We start from the raw sequence: 21,200 nt of genomic DNA, 5'->3' as shown, positions 1-21,200 counted from the left end.
CATGATCAAGTTAACAAGCCATCTGCAGCTAAAACATGAAAAAATACTGTGCACTGTAAAATTCTTCATTTCTGTATCATGCTTTTTACTTAATAAATTTTTTTGTTTGTTTTAAAAGGAGAATTAACTTTTCTTACATGTGGTTCAGGAATAACATTGACTTTTTTTGTAAAAGTTTGGAAGAATGAGGATTAATTACCATATGTAAGAGAGAACACGTGTTCTTTCAATCAGTATTGACTTCTTTAAATTGAAGGGGGAAAACAGCAACCAACAATGCTGCCAAAATAAATGTTTAATGGAGCACAAGGTTGTAATTTTCTCTATAATGAGGTGTGTCAGCTCTAGGAACAAAATGGGTACCATCTCCGCAGACAGGCATGTACTTGGAAACATAAAGACGCAATACGCAGAGAAGTCTTCACAGTTTCAAGCTACAGACAATACAGGCAGGGAATAACTCAATAGACTTCATTAATATTCAAACAAGCAGCTGTCAACACTTCATCCCAGCACAAGCTGAAGCTCCTTGCGTAGCTTTTACTACCATAATAGTTGGGTTCATTGGCAGTAGACTGGAAAACATGCAATACTAATGAACCCTCCCTGCTTCTCCTGGCCTACCATTTAATCCTTCCTGAAGTGAAAAACATTTACTACATATGCAATACCACGCTCCCAAGAGGCTTCAGGTTCAAAAGAGATGTTTCAATTTTGTTTCTTAGCAACATACATCCAATAAAAGTGAAACACTACACAAACTGTAATATGTTTGTGTTGTTTTAATCTATAATGCAGTACTTTGCCAATGCTAAGGAAGTACGCTGCTACAGGATCTTTACAATGTCTCTTATAATTAGACATATGCATTTTTTGTTTTCCCATGCTAGATTACCTGCTGCAGAATATATTTCTGAAGACACTATAATGTATTCATGAATAATAAATAAAGAGGTGAGTTCTGCTCTAATAAGGGCACACTTGCCAGGATTATAGCGTGGTCTGTTACATAGGAAGAGATCTTTTGATGTTTCATTTGTAGGCAGCATTTGGGCATCTTGCGAGGACTTGATTTCTAGAACGAGTATCGGACAGCCTCTGATCCAGGGCTAAAAGGACTTGTACAGCACTTATTTCTTGGAAGGACAGTAGGCATGGCTTAATATTTTCTTCTTCCTCCTCCAGTGGCTGACTAGATGGGACAAAAACCAGTTTTGTGGTTTCTCGACTTCAGTGTCACATCGAGGAAGAGGAGGAGACAGCCAGGTCCCCAAAGGCACATTGAGAAATACACCCTACAGAGGAGCTTTCAAAATTTCACTCACTGCAGCTATAGCTCTTCCCCTCCGTCATTTGGCATAATTGCTTCCCCGGTGCCGGCAAAGAGGAATAGGAAATGTGGTATTTAGCTTCTTCCTATGCTTTTTATCCTTCTCCTGTATATATTTATCTTTAAAATTCAGAAATGACTCATCTCAAGAAAACTGTAGTACTTGTATTCTGTAAGTGCCTGGTAATAACAGTTCCAGCACACGAACATTTTGTTTTCAATAGGCAAATATTAGAAAGGTGGAAATGACAAAATTCACTATATAAAGAAGTGCTGTCTTATTATTTAATGCAGTATGTGAGATAAAAGAAAACAGTATAAATGGTGTCCTGTCTTCCGCCAGCTTGGAAATACCAGATTCAAGAAATGCTGCAACGTTTCCAGTTCACACCACGATTCGCCTTCCCGGGGAATCTTGTGCCCCGATCCTCTTCATGCTGACCTTACACATCATGTTCCCTACGTTAGGCACTTCTACAGACTAACTCGTATTTTCTAGCAGTGTGAGCTGAAAAATCAGTCTGAAGTATTCAGAGAAAACTAGCTGGAGGGGAGGCCCATACGTATCTGGCACCATAGATAGAACTTACGAATTATTTAACATTGAACGTAGCTAAGGAAAACAATACCACACAGAAACACCAGGTGGAACTAGGAGGAGAGGAAAGAAAGAAAAAAATCCTCTTTGTAGTTTGCCAAGTTTTCTGAAGAAATACTCTTTCTAAATGCAGTCTCGGTAGAGAATGACTTATTTACTTATATTTCGCTAATTATCAGCTTCTCTGGATGCATACAAAATTTAACAGGCTGATTGGCTTTTTAAAGCAAAGAAGCAAACAATCCACTCAGAAATAATGAATATGATAACTCAGCCTAATATGATAACCCAGCTTGACACCTCCCTTTGCATGCAAAATTTGGTGGCAAGACATAAACCGTCCTCATACTGTGCTCTAATTACCCTATTTTTTTAGAAAAGCTGAACACTTAGCAGCTCTTGCTGAGGTCAACTGCAAGTTGCGGCTGCTGCCTGCCTTTGTAAATTAAAGGTTATAAAAGTCAACAAGCTCTGTCAAAATAGCAGAGGAACTGAATCACATGGTTAAAGGGCACAGTTTCTCTCATGGAAATAGTTAATTCAGCTGACTTGAACCATCTCAATAAGGTAAAAGGAGGTTTTTTTCCCTCGTAGAGACCAATGCATTGCAAGTCCCTGCAGATCAGTAGCTACCCCTTAATTTGCACTTAAACCCTGAATAGGAAATCACCCTCAGCTGCAGTGAGATGCTGCCTACACGTTTTGCAGAGGGCAAGGTGCCAAAGAGAAACCTGAAGTGAAGTTTTGGAGCAGCCTCTGGTTCTTGCCTTGTGGAGAGCTGTCAGAGGAGGAGGTGCTCCGTGGTGGCAGCTCCAGATCATCTCTGTCCTCAGTAAATAGGAGGGGTACACATCCATCTCCCTATAAAAAATTTATATTAGGAAGTACTTCAGATTTTGTATCTTTAGCTTTTGCTTCTACAGGAAACACAATTGGAAGATCCTGAGATTTGCAGGATTCAGCAAAACGAACGATAAAATCTTCTGCTGCTGTTTGTGTGCCCTGTGCCTATTTTTATAACTTGACATTAATTTTGATACCCATTTAGATATTACTGTTAAGCTCCAAGTGACTCCCCAAGTTGAAATATTAACATTTTTTATCATTAAACAATCCCGTATACATTTGAAGGGTTGGGGTTTTTTTGTATGTCAGTGCATTACGCTTACAAAGGCACTAATAGCAAAACCTTAATAATTCTGTTTCTGTTTAATCAGAAATATTTACTGGGGAAATTATGTAAAAAATGCATTGCCTGTAATATAGCAATTCATCAAGTATTCAGTGCCTGGCATTCAAGCTGATTTTCTTACATGTGATGTTTGCATGGAGGCATTCGTGTTTTGTGGATAGAGAAGAGCGATCATTCATACTGGGTTTTCTGTATGAGTACCCCTTCACAAATCAGCATTCACTCTTCATATGCTTCTCTGGGGTTTACCTTCCCCATGAGCATTACAATCAGAGAGCTTATTTGCTAGATCACTTACAGAAAGAGAACATGAAAAGGTCTTGAATATAATCAAAGCACTTTTTCTTCCATTTGCAGAAATTCTCACTATGTACCCAGCTTTCTATTTACCAAAAAAAAAAAAAAAAATTTCTTTCTACAATGTTAATTTTCCCCTTTTTACTCCCATCTGAGAAGCTGAATTATAATAGCTTATAAGTGGAAGGCCAGTTCCTACTGTCTTACCCCTTCTGTAATAATTCACCCTTGCGGAAAAAACGTTAATGGGGCTCAGCAGAGCAGCATTTATACCTCATTTGCAGAGCATAAATTATATAGTCCAGGGTATTGCACATTAGGTTTCCCACCCCATAACTTAAAACTGAACATAATCAATAAAATTACAGACTCTACAACGTTGCCTTTCCAGACCACATTTGCATGTTGTCGATGCTACTGTGTGTTGTAAAAATCTGCACACAGAGGAAATGCTGGTGCAAGAAGACAATAAATCTGAAAGAAGATCTTCTTTCCCCCAGCAAAATCATATCATAAACTGTTTTCTCAAAAAATTTGGCTGGGAGCTCATCTCTGCTGGGCTAATGCAGAACGTAATAGAGGTGTTTATAACCAAACACTAGTTTACAATAGTATATGCAAGTAATAGCATTTAATAAACATAGAAATTATACACTTTGGTCGAAAGTCAGGTTGCTATTCAGGAGCAACACCATCACATGCTTCTTTAGGAAGTCACACAACAAAAGAGTGGAAAGGCAATGTACTGTGACCTCTGCGACAGTGGGGCTGAGACGGATTTAATCACTTCATGCTGCCTGTTTATGCAAATGGATCAGCCAAGCCCTGTAATATTAACATTAGGGGCCAAATGACTATAAATATTTCTGACAAAATGAGCTGGGAAAAGAGATAAAGCTTTCCTGCTTCCTGCTTCTACTTTGACTTCAATATGCTAACAAATGTTAATAATATGCTAAAATGCAGAGCTTGGAATATAAAGGCGTCCCCTCAGCTCTCTACCAGACAGGAGGAGGACAGTTTCCCATCAAAGACCGAGACTTTTCAAGATGCGCTGCCCAGATATATCTATATTAAGATGCTGATGATCTCCAGGCGTATGAGGGAAGATGCAAAGGGGCCACCACATCCTTCGCCACCGCAGAGCCTGGAGGCTGTGGGCAGTGCCTAAAACAGGTCTCAGGAGCTACTGGCACAAACCTTTAGAAACACGGCTGAAAAGGAGACATTCCGAGCATGCAGCTATTCCAGCCTTGTTTAGGCTCACACAGAAACCAGTATACATCTCTGAAGTGTTGACTGGGCACACCAGCGAGGCATTTTTTCCCAAAGCAGGCACCTGAACGTGAAGCCTCAGCTGCGGAGAAATGTTGGATAACAGCGTGGGCTGACGCTACCATCAATACCTCGGAAGTTTCTGAAATACAAACCTGTGCCGTCAGTTCCTTTTGGTGGACTCTGCCAAAGCAGCTTCCACCTATCTTGGGAAAAGAGGTCTGAAAAGCTGAAATCCTTCCTGGCAAAGGAAGAATGAATTCTAGCACCTCCAGGGAGGGCTTTCTATAGCAAGCGGGGCTCTATTTGGGTCTTTCTATTCCCTATTTTCATTTCGGATGGCTGGCAGCTTTAGATCTGAAGGAAGCATTGGTCTCTGGTTCCGCAGAAACGTGGATTTGCAGGCGGGTTTTTTAAACTATCTTGTGTGGCAAAAATGTAACAGAGAAAAGGTATTAAGAGGAATCGGATGCCAAGAAAAATCGAAGACAACTAAGGTCAGCGGCAGTCCAATCTGCTTTGGCTAAATTAACAGCTTAAGCAACACTGTCTGACACTCCTCTGGAGGCATACCCCTGCCAAAGACCCTATAGACACCTGTGCAACCCGTTCCCGCAGCAGTGAAAAAGAGGGATATTTCACAGCATGTGCTAAACAACTTGAATACATGCCCTGCTATGGAGGAGGTGGTCCATCGTTCAGTGACTTGTGTATCCCTGCGAGCAGCTGGTACCCTGCCTGGCACTGGCAGAAGCATCTACCTGGCTCTGGGACAGACTTTTCCCCCACACCACACACAAAACCACACACACATTTATGCCTGCTGTCACCTATTTCTCCATTGCCCTCCTCAACACACCCTTAACCCTTCAGACTACCTGTATGCCCTCATCTACCACTGCTCTCCAGACTAAGACGCCAAGCCCGTGCTCCAAAATTAACTCACCGTAGCTGTCCCGTGGTAGGATCTGCTCCATAAGCACCAACCCACAGGCTGATGTGTAGAAACCATCCACAAGGAGGTTTGGTGCACATCGGCCCCTCCACCTCGGTAGTGCTACAGAGCCATGCGAAGAGGTTGGAGTACCAGTGGTGGAGAGAAAAGCACATTTTCAGTGCTTGTTTCTATGTTTTCATAGTATCTAATGAAGTGGCACGTAAAGATAATAATACAATAGACCTGAAAAAATCATTATGTATTCACCCCAGTATTTTTTTCTTTTTTTAATCAGAATGAACTGCATTCTGCCTCAGAAAACAAGTAGGAGGCTTTTGCAGGCTTGTAAGAGCTGTCTGTCGCTTGCTGAAAGAGAGATCAGTAAGGTTTTAGTGTAAACCACCCTGTAAAAAAGAGAAGTGAGGTTTTTTTAAAACCTTGCATAAAAAGAAACTGCCATCCCAGGGAGAGACTGAAGCAGCTTTATTGTTTGACTCCTCAAAGCAAAATTTGCCAAGATTTTTAAATGGCAGATAAAAGGAGAGGAGCATCTGCCAGGGAGAAGAGCACAGCACGGCCCAGGTGGGATCTCTTTCCACAGCCCAAACAAAACAGGCAGAGACATGGTGAGAGATATCACTTTGTCAAAAGCGATTTTTCATTAGCAAGCCTCAGTGCAAAGAGTGGGACAAATGGGGATGTACGAGCTCAGATTTACCACATCCCAGGAGAACACCCGACGCAACCACCAGTGCAAAAACCAGCAGGGGCTGGAGCTGTGATGTCTTGTGTGTCTTATGTACACGTGGGTTTCAGGGTCTGCTTGCTCTCGGGAAGGAGAAATGAGTGCATTTGTCAGGACACCACAGGGCCGTATACAGGCAGGGTTATATCCCTATTAGCAGTCCCCCATATGGTGAGGACTAAGTTCCCCAGGAGGCTAAAAATTTCCTTTAAGAACAGATTAGACAAGTATCTGCCAGGAACCACGTAAGTAGAGGTGATTCTGCCTCAGGCAGAGTGATGGACTGGATTACCTCCCAAGGCCTAGCCTGGTCTTATTTTCTGTGGTTTCTGTGTTAATACCCAGCTAAATAATGAAGTGGTAGAATTTGGAAAGTTTGTAATATCCCTAGCTCTGTGGAGAATACAAGGGAAACAGATGGAGGTTTTACAAAGGAATATTTCCTAGAGAAATACTAAGGGAACAAGGGTGGTTTTGCACTACTAGGAAAACAGGCAAATAGAGAGCAGAGGATGATGTTCTGCCATTGCACTGCATTTAAGAGACCTGTTTACCACACAAGTAAATGGTGGGGATGGTCTGCTCTAGAATGGAGAAGCTGGTTTGGAGTCAGACTGGAGAGCAACCCACCGCAGAACAGGCAATATGCAACTATCGGATGAAAAACAAGAGTTTTGCAAAGACATCGTCATGGACTCGCATCTTAGGGATAGACCCGTGCGTGCATGCTGCAAAAGCTGTGGGAGGAACTGGAAGGTGTAAAAATATCCCTGGACTGCCAGTCACCAGAAGGTGGCTGGAAATGGCCCTTTCTCTCTTTCTCAACCTGCAAGACTGGTTTGTAAAGAGAGATTGAGCCTACCAGGCTGGGTATGTCCCAGTCCAAGTGGTGTCAGAGCCAGAGCCAGCAGGGTCTGAGCAGGGCATGGGGACAAACTGGGTGGGATGGGTAGGTCCTGAGCCAGCTGGGTACCTCCAGGGATGCTCAGAGCATGGCTGTGTACTGCCGGGGGCTCATGGGGACATCCCATAGCTGTTTGGTACCTTCATAGCTGGAAGTGGTTTGAGGAACATCTGTAATTTCTATCCTTCGAAGGGGTAGCAAAAATACATTTTTGTGAATTAGCGCATTTTCTCCGAAGTCAGGTAACTACAGAAGATCTTAGAAAGTTTCTAGCTGCATTATGTTGTCACTTAAGATTCATCAATGTGTTTTGTCCTGTTGTGTAAAAATACAACTGTGCTTTACTGGGAAATAAGGCTCTTGTGGAAGGAAGAGAGAAATTAAGTGATTACAGTTGATGGAGGCAGGACTCCTTCGCACATTTGAAAAGTGTCAGTGAAAAAGCAATTTCATAACACCAGCAAATGCTACTTGCTTTGGGCATCATTTTGAGTCAGGGGAATTAAATTCTAGGAGTATCTTTTCTGGGAAAAAAAGATAGATCTGATAGATCATATGGTGCTGGTGAAAATAGTGAGGCTGAAGAGAGGCATTTTCCCTTGGGTAGCAACCCAGCAGCACTGAGTCAGAGTGACATTTTTTAGAGACTCTCAGACAGAATCCATGGAAATAGCAAAGCTCCAAGCTTGTCAATGCCCAGAGCACCTGGGAGATGGACACAGCGTATGCCTGAAGACCAGAGTCCTTACAATGCCAGCAAATCAGTGTTTATGTCAGCAGTGTCTGCTTTCTAAGGTAACTAAGGACCACCATACAAACAAGCTTGCGAAAAAGGGTACCGAATGAATTGGGAGCCCAGCACCCTGCATCGACATTAGTTCTCTGTGCCCCTGACTCCGAGGGTGTTTGCATCTGCTCCTCTCTGACATTTGTACAGGTGGAGGAGCGCAGGGCTGGGGGGGATCTGCTGCCTCATGGAATCCCGTCCCCATTGACCGCAACAGGGGCTTCTGTCAAAGAGCCATTTCCCATGGCCTCCACACACAAATGTCCTGCCGCAAGCTTGACACCCATAGGAGAAGACCGATCGTGATAGCTTTAATGCAGCAAAGGAAAAATAAAGAGAAATGGAGAACATTTCCACTTCCCGCAGTCACAGCATATGTGATGGATGCTTCAAGGTAGATCATGGTCTGTATTGTGAATGAGGGACACGCTCTGCAACACCCCCCCCAAACTGTCCAGCGGGGGAACACCTTTGTGACCCCCAGATCACAAACTGCCCTAACTCTCAGTATGTGAACTGGACACCTATGTCTGCCTTAGCAAGTAACAAACTCAATAAACGTGGATTTGGAGAGCAGAACCATTGGTGCTGAAGACCTGTTGCTGACACGACACAATTTAGGGGGGATAACTGCTAGTCTGATCCCCAGGACCCCATATGGGGGCATGTGAGGTGTGCAGCTGAGACACAGCTGGTTTAATCTCCTTTGGGGAACGTCATTCACGCACCTTGAGGCTTTGCTGTGATGCAACCCACCGCTACTAAAACAACAGTCCTGGTCTGGATTAAAATGCTGATGTGGATGCACCTGCTAATGACTTACCTGAGAGCGTTCTGCCATCAAGAGCATCTGTCTGTGCCCTCTCTCCCACCCCCTCGGAGAAAAGCGTGTGTGTAGGAAACGGCTGGTGACAAATTAGATGATAGAAAGGAGTTCTTCTTCGTGCCTTACAGGTGGTCACCCAGAAGGGAATAATACCAGGTGAAAGGATGGTGCAAAGCAGCAGCAGAATAGCGTCAGCTCCTCTTGCAGGTATCGGCGTATCACAGACCACTATCTGCAGGAATTCTCCCTTGCTTTTTGCAGCTCTCGCTGCGAGAAGTGGCTAGGAGGGACGTGGAGCTCTTTGATGGAAAACAAACCTGAGAGCTCAGAGTAGTTCAAAAAAGCTCTCACCGTTCGTAAGAGCCGAGCCTTGACAAGCCCCTCTCCCTTCAGACTCAGAGGACTCCTTCAGACGCCAAACTTCAGGGAAACGAGCTTGTGCAGGTCTCCTTCATTTTATTTTTAGAGAAGAGAAATAGGCCATGCATCTTGCAGAGATGTGCTTAGTGCCTGTCACTTACTGAGACCGCAGCCTCACGAAGGGAACGTGCTTTCGGCTGAGGTAACCAGCACCCAGCCATCGCGGACTGGAGCCGGGAAACTGCGATGCCCTCTCCACCCCTGGCTTTTAGAAAGAAAAAAAAAGGAATGCCTGTCACACTAGATATGATACAGACAATCAAAAATAATTAACTGTTCCGTCTCCTCTTATGTAGGAGTCAGTGCTCAGATTATTCCTTATATATAAAAATATATCCTGCAGTGGGATTACACAGCGTCTAGAAGCGCAGACAGAGTATGTTGCTGATGAAAAGACTCACTGAGTTTGCATGAGAGACCTGTGTTTGTCAGGAGACTGCAGACTGACAGATATTCAAGGAACTAACTTCTAAGAAAGAAAAAGGACACCATTTTTTCCCCCAAACTCGAAAGGAACATATACGTACAGGTCTCTTAGTGCTGTTCTTACATCCAGGACTAGAAACCTTGCTTTATCCACTCATTAAATCAGCACCCATTTATCACCACAACTGACTGAGAGGATCCTAATGATAAATGGCTTGTTACACAAAAAGCGATTGAGGGAGAATTAGTGACATTAAGAATATTTCACAATTTAAATTATAATAAGTCTTCTTTCCGGTAAAGTTATTCCTTTCAGTAATCCATTCTGTCTTTAGTGTCTCCTGAACTAGAATTAGTGACATTAATACATTTTTTTTACTCTTCAAATGATGGTCCACCTTTTTTTCATAACTGGGTATTTCATTTAGTAAAGGAGACTAAATTAACATCCATACAAGGATATTATTTAATTTAACAAGAAATCTTTCCAAGGCTGGATGAGGTAATAAAAAAGCTTAATTATTGAAAGGTACTGAAAAAGTTACAAAAAAAAAAAAATCTTGATGAAAGGTATGCCTTTTATGAGAATCTGGAAATTTCTGTACTTTTCTATTCAAAAGCCTGCCACTCTCCTTCTCATACATACTTGTTATTCTAAAAATCCTAGAGTTCATCAAGAAGAGAAGAATCACAACATCATCTGAAGAATGTAGAATTTGTACTTCTAGGTTCCTATTTTATCATTCACAGGCTCATACAGACCAAATTAATAAACACATTGACCTCTATTTAAAAAACTAATGGCTTCAGAAGACTTGGATCTACTACATTTATGGGAGACAATGAAGATTTATTGAAGAGAACTAATTACACCTTATTATCTGTAATGAACGCCTTTCCAATTAATATTGTAACAGCAGAAATTGCAAGGTAAAAAAATCTAATTACAGAAAGAACAGGCTTCTGAGTGGCAGCCCTAGTGTATGGCTATTGCCACGCAGGCAGAGCAGCTCTCTGGAGAGAGGGCCAGATCCAGCACATCCTTACTGAGTCTACCCGTAGCAAATTATATCGCTATCTATCTCTCCATATCTGATATATAGTGCTAGCTTTACAGGAAATGTAATGAGACTTGTAATGGACTTCATCTGCCTTTTAATAACACCGTGCTTGGGAGAAAATCATTACGAAAGGCAAAATCGTTATTATGACTGGTTTAACATAGGCAGGACCTGAAAGGCAGTAATCTAGGTAATACAGCTATTTATTAAAGCAAAAAAATGTTAACCTGGAGAAAATGTACTTTCAGGGCCTAATAGTAGAGATTTTTTTCATCCTGTGCAGAATCTACTAAAGTCAAGCTGTCAATGATTTACAGAAATAGGTCATTAGGTAGTATTTTAGTCAAGCATCACAAAAGCAACTTAAATGCTATTAAAGAACATGACTTGCATGTTTCCACGGCCATCTCTTGCACTAAAATAAAAAAATGGTAATGAACCCATTTCCTTCTCAAAAGAGATACTGAGATGGGATCACAAGTAAGTACCAAGCCTGTGGTATGGGCCCGAATCCTGCACTCCGGCATGGCCCAGAAACATGGTGCATCCCAGGCAGTCCATGTGTGCCGCCGGTGAACTTTGCAATAGCAGAAATTCCCTCCTTGGGGCCATAGAAAATGTTTAGATGGGCCAAGCTGGTTTGCACCTTGTTATTGAAGGATGTAACACAATGCTGCTGCCTTCTCCCAGCGTACCTCTTTATTTCATTTAGTTGGTAAGAGTGATGGCCTGAATTATGAGCTTGAGAGCTAGACCAAGATTTAGCTTTCCCCTCACCAAGGGCATTGGATTTGGTAGAGCCGTTTCAACCCATCTCCGCACTGATGGAGCCAGTTTTCACGAAAAATGTAATCCAGGAAACTGGAAAAACACGACATTACTGGACCGTAGTGTCATGGTGTGTTCTCGCGAAAGAAAACAGCTGAAAGTCCACTGGAAGTGTCCTAAAAAGTGGGTGAAGAAGCTGTATCTGAACACGAGCCACAATTCACCTCCCTGTACCACCTTTTGTGCATGAAGTGTGTTGGCGACAGCAGGGGACGTACAGCTGACACCGTGCTGGAGAGGGCGGCTGGTTTGACCCTAGCGCACAGGACAACTTCTCGGGTGACCAGGTTCAGAGGGATGGCACAGCATCCATGGTGTGTATCCACACCGTTCCCCCCATCTGGAGCGGTTCCTAACTCCAAAACCATCTAGGTCGGGGGTTTGGACAGCTGATTCAACCAAAAAGCTGGTCCTTCCTCCTGCCCCACATCTCTGCCCGTCCTGCGGGCGCTGTGCGTGATGTGTCAGGGCAGAGAGCGACCAGAGGTCATTCCGTGTGGGTGCCCCAGAATTTGTCACTGGTTAACATAACACAATGCATGACATATACCCAACATTGCAGTCCTATTTCTTTGTATTAATATAAGCCTTATGCCACAGGAACGCACTCTTCTCTAGTTTTTAATTTCTAAACCCACTACATTTTCAGGTCTACATCTCAACAAAATGCATACTTCAAGTGCACAAAATGCATATTTTATATCTCCAGACTCCTTACCCTCTGTAAAGTATCAACGGACCAATTAAACCCAAACCAGCCAAAACCAATAGCCAGACTACTGAAGCCCAGTATCTAACACATCAACTTCTCTTGATTTTTCTTGGTTAAAAGGCCAAGAAAATCAAAACAGATTATAGAGCTATAATCACTTCTCTACTTGTGATATGACAGTAAAATGAACTGGATTACAAGTAGTTATTTAATTTGATTTCTAGTTTGAAGACTGATTACGCAACCTTCATCAATGATTTATTTATTTGAAGTTCTTTATCAGTCATTTTAGCACCAGAGGCAAAGCCAGTTCTCCTGTGGGCAAACTTCAGTAAGATTCACTGAAGTATTTATGGAATGAGGTATTTACTTCATTTCTGGAACATGCAAAAATGTGCCTTCTGCAGTGTGGAAAACCAGCAGGTACTCCAAGTGCCTGATTTCATCAAATGCGCTGAACATTTACTCAAGCCATACAGTTTGGCATAGTATATACAGTTATAGTTACAATAGCTACATCTGTAGCATACTTACAAATATCACAAACTGTTCAGGATGAGAATGAAGTGAAAATATGGTTTCTTTAAAAATTGTTTATAATTGTAATGACACACCCTGTGCATTTTTGGTCTGTATTTGCTGCGTTTGCTATAAACTTGCCATGCCCTTTCTGGTTTTCTTTGCTAGCTGCTGCTTCCTGCTCTGGCCTAGACATAACCGTGCTTTGCTCAGCTACAAAAATAGCGTGTGTTCTCAGAAGGCTTTTGGGTTATTTTCCATCAAACACAGAGGTGACAAATGCATCTGGTTTACCTTTTAACAGCAAAATGGAAGAGGAGGGCTGAGGCAAAAGTAGCCTACAGAAGATCAGAAATGCCCAAAAGAGTGCAAAGATAGGAAATTTTTTTATTGAGAAACCCTTTTTTCCCCAGTATTGTCATTGTGGTTCTGTATCAAGTAGAAAATTTACACAAAGTGACAGATTTTAGTATTATTATTTGTCTTGACAGTTCCAGAAGAAAGGAAAGACTCTGAGAGGCAGCAAGAGGAAGACTCTCTAGTTTCACCTGAGCATTGGTTGCAAATGATTTTAACCAGATCCAGTTTTAAAGGTTTTATTGCACAGTTCTGTCACGGTTCATGAGAGATAAGGAAGCAGACTCACTTGCAGCCAGAGTGCTCCTGAGCACGTACGAGAATTCACGGGGCCATCGGATGTTGATTTGACATGGAGAGGTACAAAATAGACTCTGTGGACCGGCTGTGCCAGGACACAAGAGTGCAAGTCAAGACCCGACACCCTACCACGTTAAGAAACTGTGCTCCTCGTGCTGTACTCTGTGTAGGTCTGTTGGATTCAATACCAGAAATCAATTGTTTTTAGTGGAGAGACTTGAAAGTAAATAGCGTACGCTCTGCTGGGAAATGCCACGTCCCCGGTGGTGGCAGTGGCCCTTGAGAGGATTTTGCACAGAGGGAAGGAGGGAGAGGTTGTGCCTTCAAAATAGGAGACTGGTGACGAGTAACTCGCATTTGCTCCATAACCTACTGAGACAATTTCTTCCTATCAGGAAAAGATGCTTTATAAACACACTTAGAGTTTTTCTCTTAAACACAGTTATAAGGAGAAATCCAGCATAGCTGGAGATACAAGGAAAGATGGGATCTCCTGGCACTGTCCAGAGAAAGCTATCTAACTGGAACTCCAAGCAGGCAAAACGCCATGTACTCAATGAGTGCTCTCGCTCACTGTTATTGAAAACCGTTATTAGAAAAGAAAGTGGTTTGGCTGCATCTTCCACAGTACAGTAACTCTGCTCAATTGGATTCTTGAAGCAGGCTTTCGAAAAAGTGTACCGTTACTCCCTCTTGATTTTTTTGTGTCTGCACCCTTTAACAAAATACATGAGTAAGTACCCTGGGATGAAGAGAGAGGGAGCTGCGACAACCATTTGCAGAATGCCACCAGGTTCAAACATCACTACTACCTTTTTGAAAGTCAGTAGAGACGTGCCTTTGGGTAGAGGCCAAAACCGAAGGTACATTACAAGCTTTCCCCAAACCTTTGATATGTTCCAAGTGCAGTAGGTACATCTAAAGTTAATACATAGAGATGCACCTGGGCTAAGCCGTGCCAGGAGAGAGTTGCCCTCACTGTACAGGTCAGATCCATCTTCTCGTGAGCCCACCTCACTCAGTTGGCCGTTGCACAGGGAGGATGACCATCAGTGTCTCCTCGCTGGAATGAGGTGCATAAGGCACGCTGGAGTCCAACTGGGGACAGGCAATTGGATGCTGTAGAGCAGTGCTAGGGTTTGAATGCTGAAATGAAGGCTGTGGTCGTGCCAGTCACTTGCCTGCTATATGTAAAATAGTAGAAAACTTCCTGAGCACAAAACATAGTCATTATTTGGTCCCTGATGGGAAAATGTTAGCATAAGCAAAGGGCTCTAGGCCAAGGAAGACTGATAACGCTTCTCCCTAGTCTCCCCACCTTCATAATTAAAAGGGGAAATGAAAGAAGGATTTAGATTGTATTGAAAGAAAAGGCACCAGGGAACAGATTCAATTTTTGAGTCATCACAGAAATTCTCTAAAATTCAATTACAGTGATGTAGATCTGACATAGGATGTATTATTATAGTACCCCAGAGAAGGTCAATAAAGTGTATTGTAAGGTCTCCGCAAGATTTCATCAGGACTATAATATAGATAAGTCTCGTTATTTCACATGTTTTGCAGCTGCTCTAACTTAATTTTCAGGGGTGCCATCATATAATTATCAAAGATGATTAAATTTCATGCCCCCAGATCTTCCAGGTTATGTCTACAGGGAAAGAGTTCAAACCTATTATATAATAGCAAAGATATAATTAGACTCTGGAGAGTGAATAAATAAATCACACTAAGCAAAAAAGGGCAACATATCTACCAACAGACCAGCACATTTACAGGTGAAGTTAATGTCCTATGATGGAAAGACCAATTTAAAGTACTGCGAATTTGCAGGTATTTTCTAGAACTTTGACTTTTAACCACTTACCAGTAAAATATCTCTACTCCTTTACAGAATCTGTCCACACTGACTGATGTTTTCATCTTCTCTACAAATACAGATGGGCCACAGTGACTTAATATTGCATGCGTGGGTGAGATTTTGCCTCCAGCACTCACCATGGAATTGCAAGTGTACAAGATTTATGTATATTTAAATTCACATTAAGTTCACAAGGGAAAAAAAAAAGAGAGATTGGTGCTGGGTTTATTTTGTCTAACCACAGGTGCTTACTGCCATCTGACATGCCCTCGATATCTGGGGCATCTGAACGGGGCTGGCAGTTAGGACACAAGACTTGTGAGACAGGTCTTGTCCCTCGTGAGATAGCAGCTGAAGGCAGGGGGGCACGGTGGGATCTAAAATGACTCTGGATGTCAGTATGTTTTAGCAAGTATATTTTTTTCCTGAGGGTTATTTAGCTGTGGAGTTTGATCCAGTGCCTGCTGAAGGACCCAGGTGTTTTGGTCACTGGGATAGGTCCCAAAACGATATTAATCATCGGCCTATGTGGGTCAGGGATTTAACCCAGGATCATCCATTTATCAGTCTATACCTTTTGTGTGGTAAGGGAATAAATTAAAAATTGCTGATTGTGGTAACCTCATCTTGAAAAAATGTGGTGGGAACGGGGGCCAAGAGATGATGAGAATGAGGAGGAATGTGCAGAGGCTGAAAAGACCGACCCGTCGGGGAGCGGAGAGAAATGTGGATGATGCTAGCTGTCCTTTCTGCCTGTTTGAAGGTAAGAGGCCAGCTGAGGTCAGTGAAAAGCATGCACTGAAAACTGGGGAAAATACCTTGTATTTGGAAATTTCGCGCCATAGTGTTGAGTTCTTTAAGCCGTGTCTGAAGCATCAGGTGTCAACCGCTTCCCAGGCATGAGAAGTCTTCTCGCTGCTCAAGGCGGCTGCGCCGGCGTGTCAAAATCTTACCGCACAGAAGCTGATTTACTGCCAGACTGTAGGGTCTGCCATCCGCCCTTTCACTGCCTGGCACAGCCCCAGGGCGTTGGAGCATCTTCACAGCCCCGCAGCCCGACCCGGACCCTCGGCAGCCCCGATGGCTGGTCCAGATCAGGCTCGTTTTCACCAAATGCATTTTCTTGGACGATCCTCTGTCGGTTCCTGAATTTCCTCGGAGCAGCTGTGCCTGCTGCATTTGCGGTGTGAGGCAAGGATGTTTAGAGCTTCTGGGGAGAAGTCGGGGAGCCTTATAGAAAATGGAGCTTTTGTAATGAAGCATAGATTTCTTTGTGGATTTACCGGGAGTACAGCTGGCGCTGCTTGGATGAGGCGTTTCTGAGAAAATGACTAATTAATCATTGCTAGTTATATCCAGACTGTTTACATTTCAGCTTGTGGTGCTACAGTATAACTCTGATAAAGTAAAGATGTTAAGGGCAGTTCAAACTGTTCGCACTATAAGCTAGGACTTCTGGGTTTTTTATGTCTCAGAACACCGCTTTTGTCTCTGGTACTATGTGGATAAAACCTACACAGCAATTTTTGCGTGAACTCTTTAGTGATGCTGGGTCAGCATCAGTTCCCAGTGCCACTTCAGTTCTCCCTCTTTTGGCACCGGCTGCGGTCATTATCTGAATGACTTATTTCACCTCATCCCTCTGCAGAGCCCTCTGTGCCGCATCCCAAATTCATGCACCTCCCCAGTCCCCCATCACCTCTCACTACAGTGAGTACCTGTATCTGATGTCTGTCCCTTCCACTAAAATCTCGTCCAGTCTCCATCTTTCTTCCCAGCTCCCAGTCCCAGTCTTGCTACCCAGCTCCCAGTCCCAGTTTCCCTCTCCGTCCTCGGTCTCCAATGTTTCCTCACCAGGTTTTTTTCCTAATCTGCTTTGCATGCGACCCCTTGCCCACTTGGAATTCAAATCATTCTTTTTCTAGGCTTTCCGAGCGCTGGCAAGGTTGTTGAAATTGCTGAGTGTGGTCTTCCAGTGCCAGAGCACTCTTATTCTTCTTACCTACCTAGAGAACAGAATTTGAAGTGTGGTGCCCTGGAGGGGACGGAGGTGCCTACTTTAGTCTAAAGCAAGACAGTAGAAAAATTTGCAGGAAGACCCAAAGGCCCAAGAGCAAAAAATGTTTCTAAGATTTTTAGAAAATGAACAGGCTGCGAGTGATTTGTAACTGTATTTAAAAGAGGAGTAATATTCCTAGAATGGCTTTCCATAAGAATCTCAAAATATGCCAGTCATTAACTAAGCCTAACAGCGCTGCTGCAAGGAAAACACGGGCTTCATCAAGCCAGCAGATCACAAGCTGAAGATGTAGATGCAGAACCCAGAGTTCTCATTTCATGGGGTGCTCTGAAGGACTAGGTCAGAAAAATTATGGTACCATATTCAGTATCCTTATTTATGTGAAAGAAACATAGAAAATTGCCTGCAGTGTTTATCTGGGTATCATTTTGCATGCTCCCTTAGTGTGAAAATAATGTGTGGATATGTTTAAGTTAAATGATGTATTTGTGCATGCAAATCAGGTTTCTTACACGTAGGCAGAAGTCTCCTCAGATGTTGCATGTGCAATTTAAGAAGCAGCTTTGAACATTTGGCCCTGTATTTGCCTGAAGGAAAGAAATCCAGTACATTAAGATTACATTCTTCTGTGCCCAACCTTAGCAGTTCGTAGAGCATGTTGGGTCACTGACTCTGCTAAGCATTTAAATTAACTTTTCTTAACAATTACAGTAATTAAGTCTCTCCTAAACTACAAATTAAGATCATCTGGATGCATTATAGAAGCAAAGGTAGTATTAGCAGGGGGGAGGAAACAAAAAAGTTTACCAAGTCTTCAATCATTCATAAATTTACAGACCAGTTTGTGTTTTTGTAGACCAGGCTGTTGCTGCGTAGGATGAGTCTCTGCAGTATGTCCTGGCCACCGTCTCTGCTCTCCCTGCTCTTTGCGTAGCCTCTTCAGCTGCCTGTAAGGTCTTTGTCAGGTACCAAAGTGCTGGTGTGAGTTTGCCATCCCTTAAGCCTCTCGCATCTGTAAATTTGTTGATGTTCTCTGCCTCCCTGTCCCTCTGAGCTCTTGGCTGACTGGTGAGCAGCTGGCTTGCTCCAGATGTGAGTCATGACATGGACCAGTATATAATGCACTAAGGTAATGGGGGAATTTGGGCTTAAATACAAGCTTGAGCCTCAAGTGAATAAGGCACTATAGGTAGAGCCATTAGGAAAGCAACTTAAATTTTGATTGTCCAGCATGTACTACATTTATTTGTCCAGCTATCCTGTGAACTTCTGGAGTAGACCTGTATAATATTTGGCCAGCAAACAATTCATTTGGCCTGTTGGTCTCTGTGGTTAACAGAGTAAAACATCTGGGTAGTATTGCAACAGAAAGGTGAAGAACACAGGAAAATTGCAAAGGCAGTGGGTGGAAAGAGAGAAAGGGGTGCACTGCAGCCAGAGACTTTAATTTCACATCATTAACAGAAGAGAACTGCTTTCTACCTTTGAAAGATATAAAAACAAGGGAGTCATTTCAGACCCCACACAAGCTGTAGAAAGAAAATGTCCAAAGGAGACCCTTGGAAGAGTTTAGCCAGTATTTACATAGCAAGAAGTCAGTATGAAGGTAAATCAGCCAGCGTGGATGCTGAAGTGAGTGGCACAAGTGAGATCTATCAGTCCAGCCTACGGTACCATGCACCAGGTATGACCGCATGACCCTCATTCTGTATTCCCAAGTTTAACATTTTGTGAGTGTATTTTCAAAGTCAATTCAAGATACAAACAGAAGGCCAGACTTGTTCCCATATCTTCCTCTTCAGGCACAAGATGTCAAGACATCTGTGCAGGCTGCCAGCACAGAGATGTTTTCCACTGTCATTGAACAGTAGCTGCTTCAACAGCAGCTCATTGGCTTCGTGGATACTATTTACATGCTCACTAATGTTATTGAGGAGTCTTGCCCACAGCAATCAAGACCATGGGCCAGAGAAAGCATAGAGAAATGCATTGGTTTAAAACAAAATCTTTGGCTGCTGCCAGCACCTCAATCCAGTTATCTAGTTTTCTCTGTCTCCACCCTTTAGTTTAAAAGAAAAAATAAAGAAGATGAAAGCCTTTAACCAGCAAGCAGTGAAAATGCTTGGAAGAGGTCTTGGTGTAAGCCCCCAGTTTAATTCAGGCCCTGCATACCAAGGGAATACTTTGAATATGGTGGTGTTAGCTGTGCTGGAAAGAGAAACACACGCACATGCCTCTCATGCACCTACCTACACCTTCTGTCCTGAGGATATTTTTCCAGGAATTAGCATTTTAAAATAATTCTGGAAAAAGCTTTGGATTCCTTTTGGGAGAGGATCCAAAGCAGCTTGGTTGATATGTTGTAGGAACTAAAGGCAAGGTAAGGAAGGTGGGCTCTACAGACAGGTAAAGAACTGCTTCAGGACAAACAGAACTGGGATCCTACCTCTGAGCAAGCACATGGCCTTACAGTTCACCTTTAAAATGGAAACAAGATAGGTATTCGGAGAACAGGCTGTCAGTGGGTAGTAGATGGCGCAGATGGTGGTGTCACCCATGGCTCCTGACTACCTGCTAACCTTAAATCATCTGCACTCCTACAGAATTATTATTGCAAGGCTAGGTTTGGTCTTTTAAACCAGCTGACAGCTTGAATTTATTATGTATTTTGAAGGTTAGTAATATACCACAGTCACACATTGCAGGTGATACAATACTGTATTAAAATATTAATCAAATCTGCAAACCATCTACATCCATGAAGGCAAGTAATCTGCCAAGGAAGAAGTTATAAACAAAATGGAAATTCGTTGCAATATCTTTGAAAAATGTGCTACAAGCACGTATTTGGAAAAGCATCCTGAATACTTTCTCTTAATACAAGCTTCCTAGATTAAAGATGCATTACATATGTTAAGGGTAATAAAAGTGTAATTGATTTTACGGGATGTGAATTTAAACTCTCCTGTCACTCTGGAGGAAAAGCATGGACACCAGTTGGGTAGTGAATGGAATAGGATATTCTACGAGACCTAGAAATTTGTTTTGGCCAGGCCTATGACCTAAGCCTCTGATTTTTTCCACAATTTAAGTGACAAACTGTGACATCATTGTGGTTAGTTTTACCCATAATTTTATGATCCAAAATTCAATTAGTGTGTGGGTTTGAACCAATGGCTCAAATCACCACCAGTTTTGAAACCTCATTGTAAAAGATGTTTATACGGTCAAAACCATTCATGCCTCATTTATATTTTTTTATTTAATTAAAGTCAAGTGATGGTCATGTATTTTATATCAGAAAACTCTATGATGATCAAAATGATAACAAATGCTTGAAACACTTTGCCAGTTATCCCTTCTAAGCGATTCCTCCAAGTCAGATTACTACAGTGTTTTATTCAGCGCTTACATACAACGGAGAAAAACAAACTCCAAGCTGAAAGCTTCCCGGTTTATGCCAAAAGCAAGGCATTTACAGGCTCAGGTCATGCTTGAAATGTCTACAAATAATTCTTGCAAGTTAATTGACTTTTTAGGAGGCTAACTGACCTTAGTATCCTTTAGCTATTTGAAGAGGACAACTGTTAAGTAAAGAAATCCCTCACATAACTCCCCATAAGTGTAACCGTGAAATTCATGCTTTAATATGCTGGTGACTACTGCTCTTGCCAGGTGGCAGGGCTTGCTGTGGTCAGATCAAGTTTCAGATAACTCCTGAGGGTTGCAGCCTGGCCCATCAAAAGTGGAGGCTACCAGGGAGGGTGGTTCATCATTTAGGCACCTCCAATGCTTACTACTTCTT

Source organism: Haliaeetus albicilla, chromosome 25 (assembly GCF_947461875.1).
Source record: "Haliaeetus albicilla chromosome 25, bHalAlb1.1, whole genome shotgun sequence".
Lineage (NCBI taxonomy): Eukaryota > Metazoa > Chordata > Aves > Accipitriformes > Accipitridae > Haliaeetus > Haliaeetus albicilla.
The sequence above is the reverse complement of the archived record's forward strand: the minus strand, read 5'-3'. Positions refer to the sequence as shown.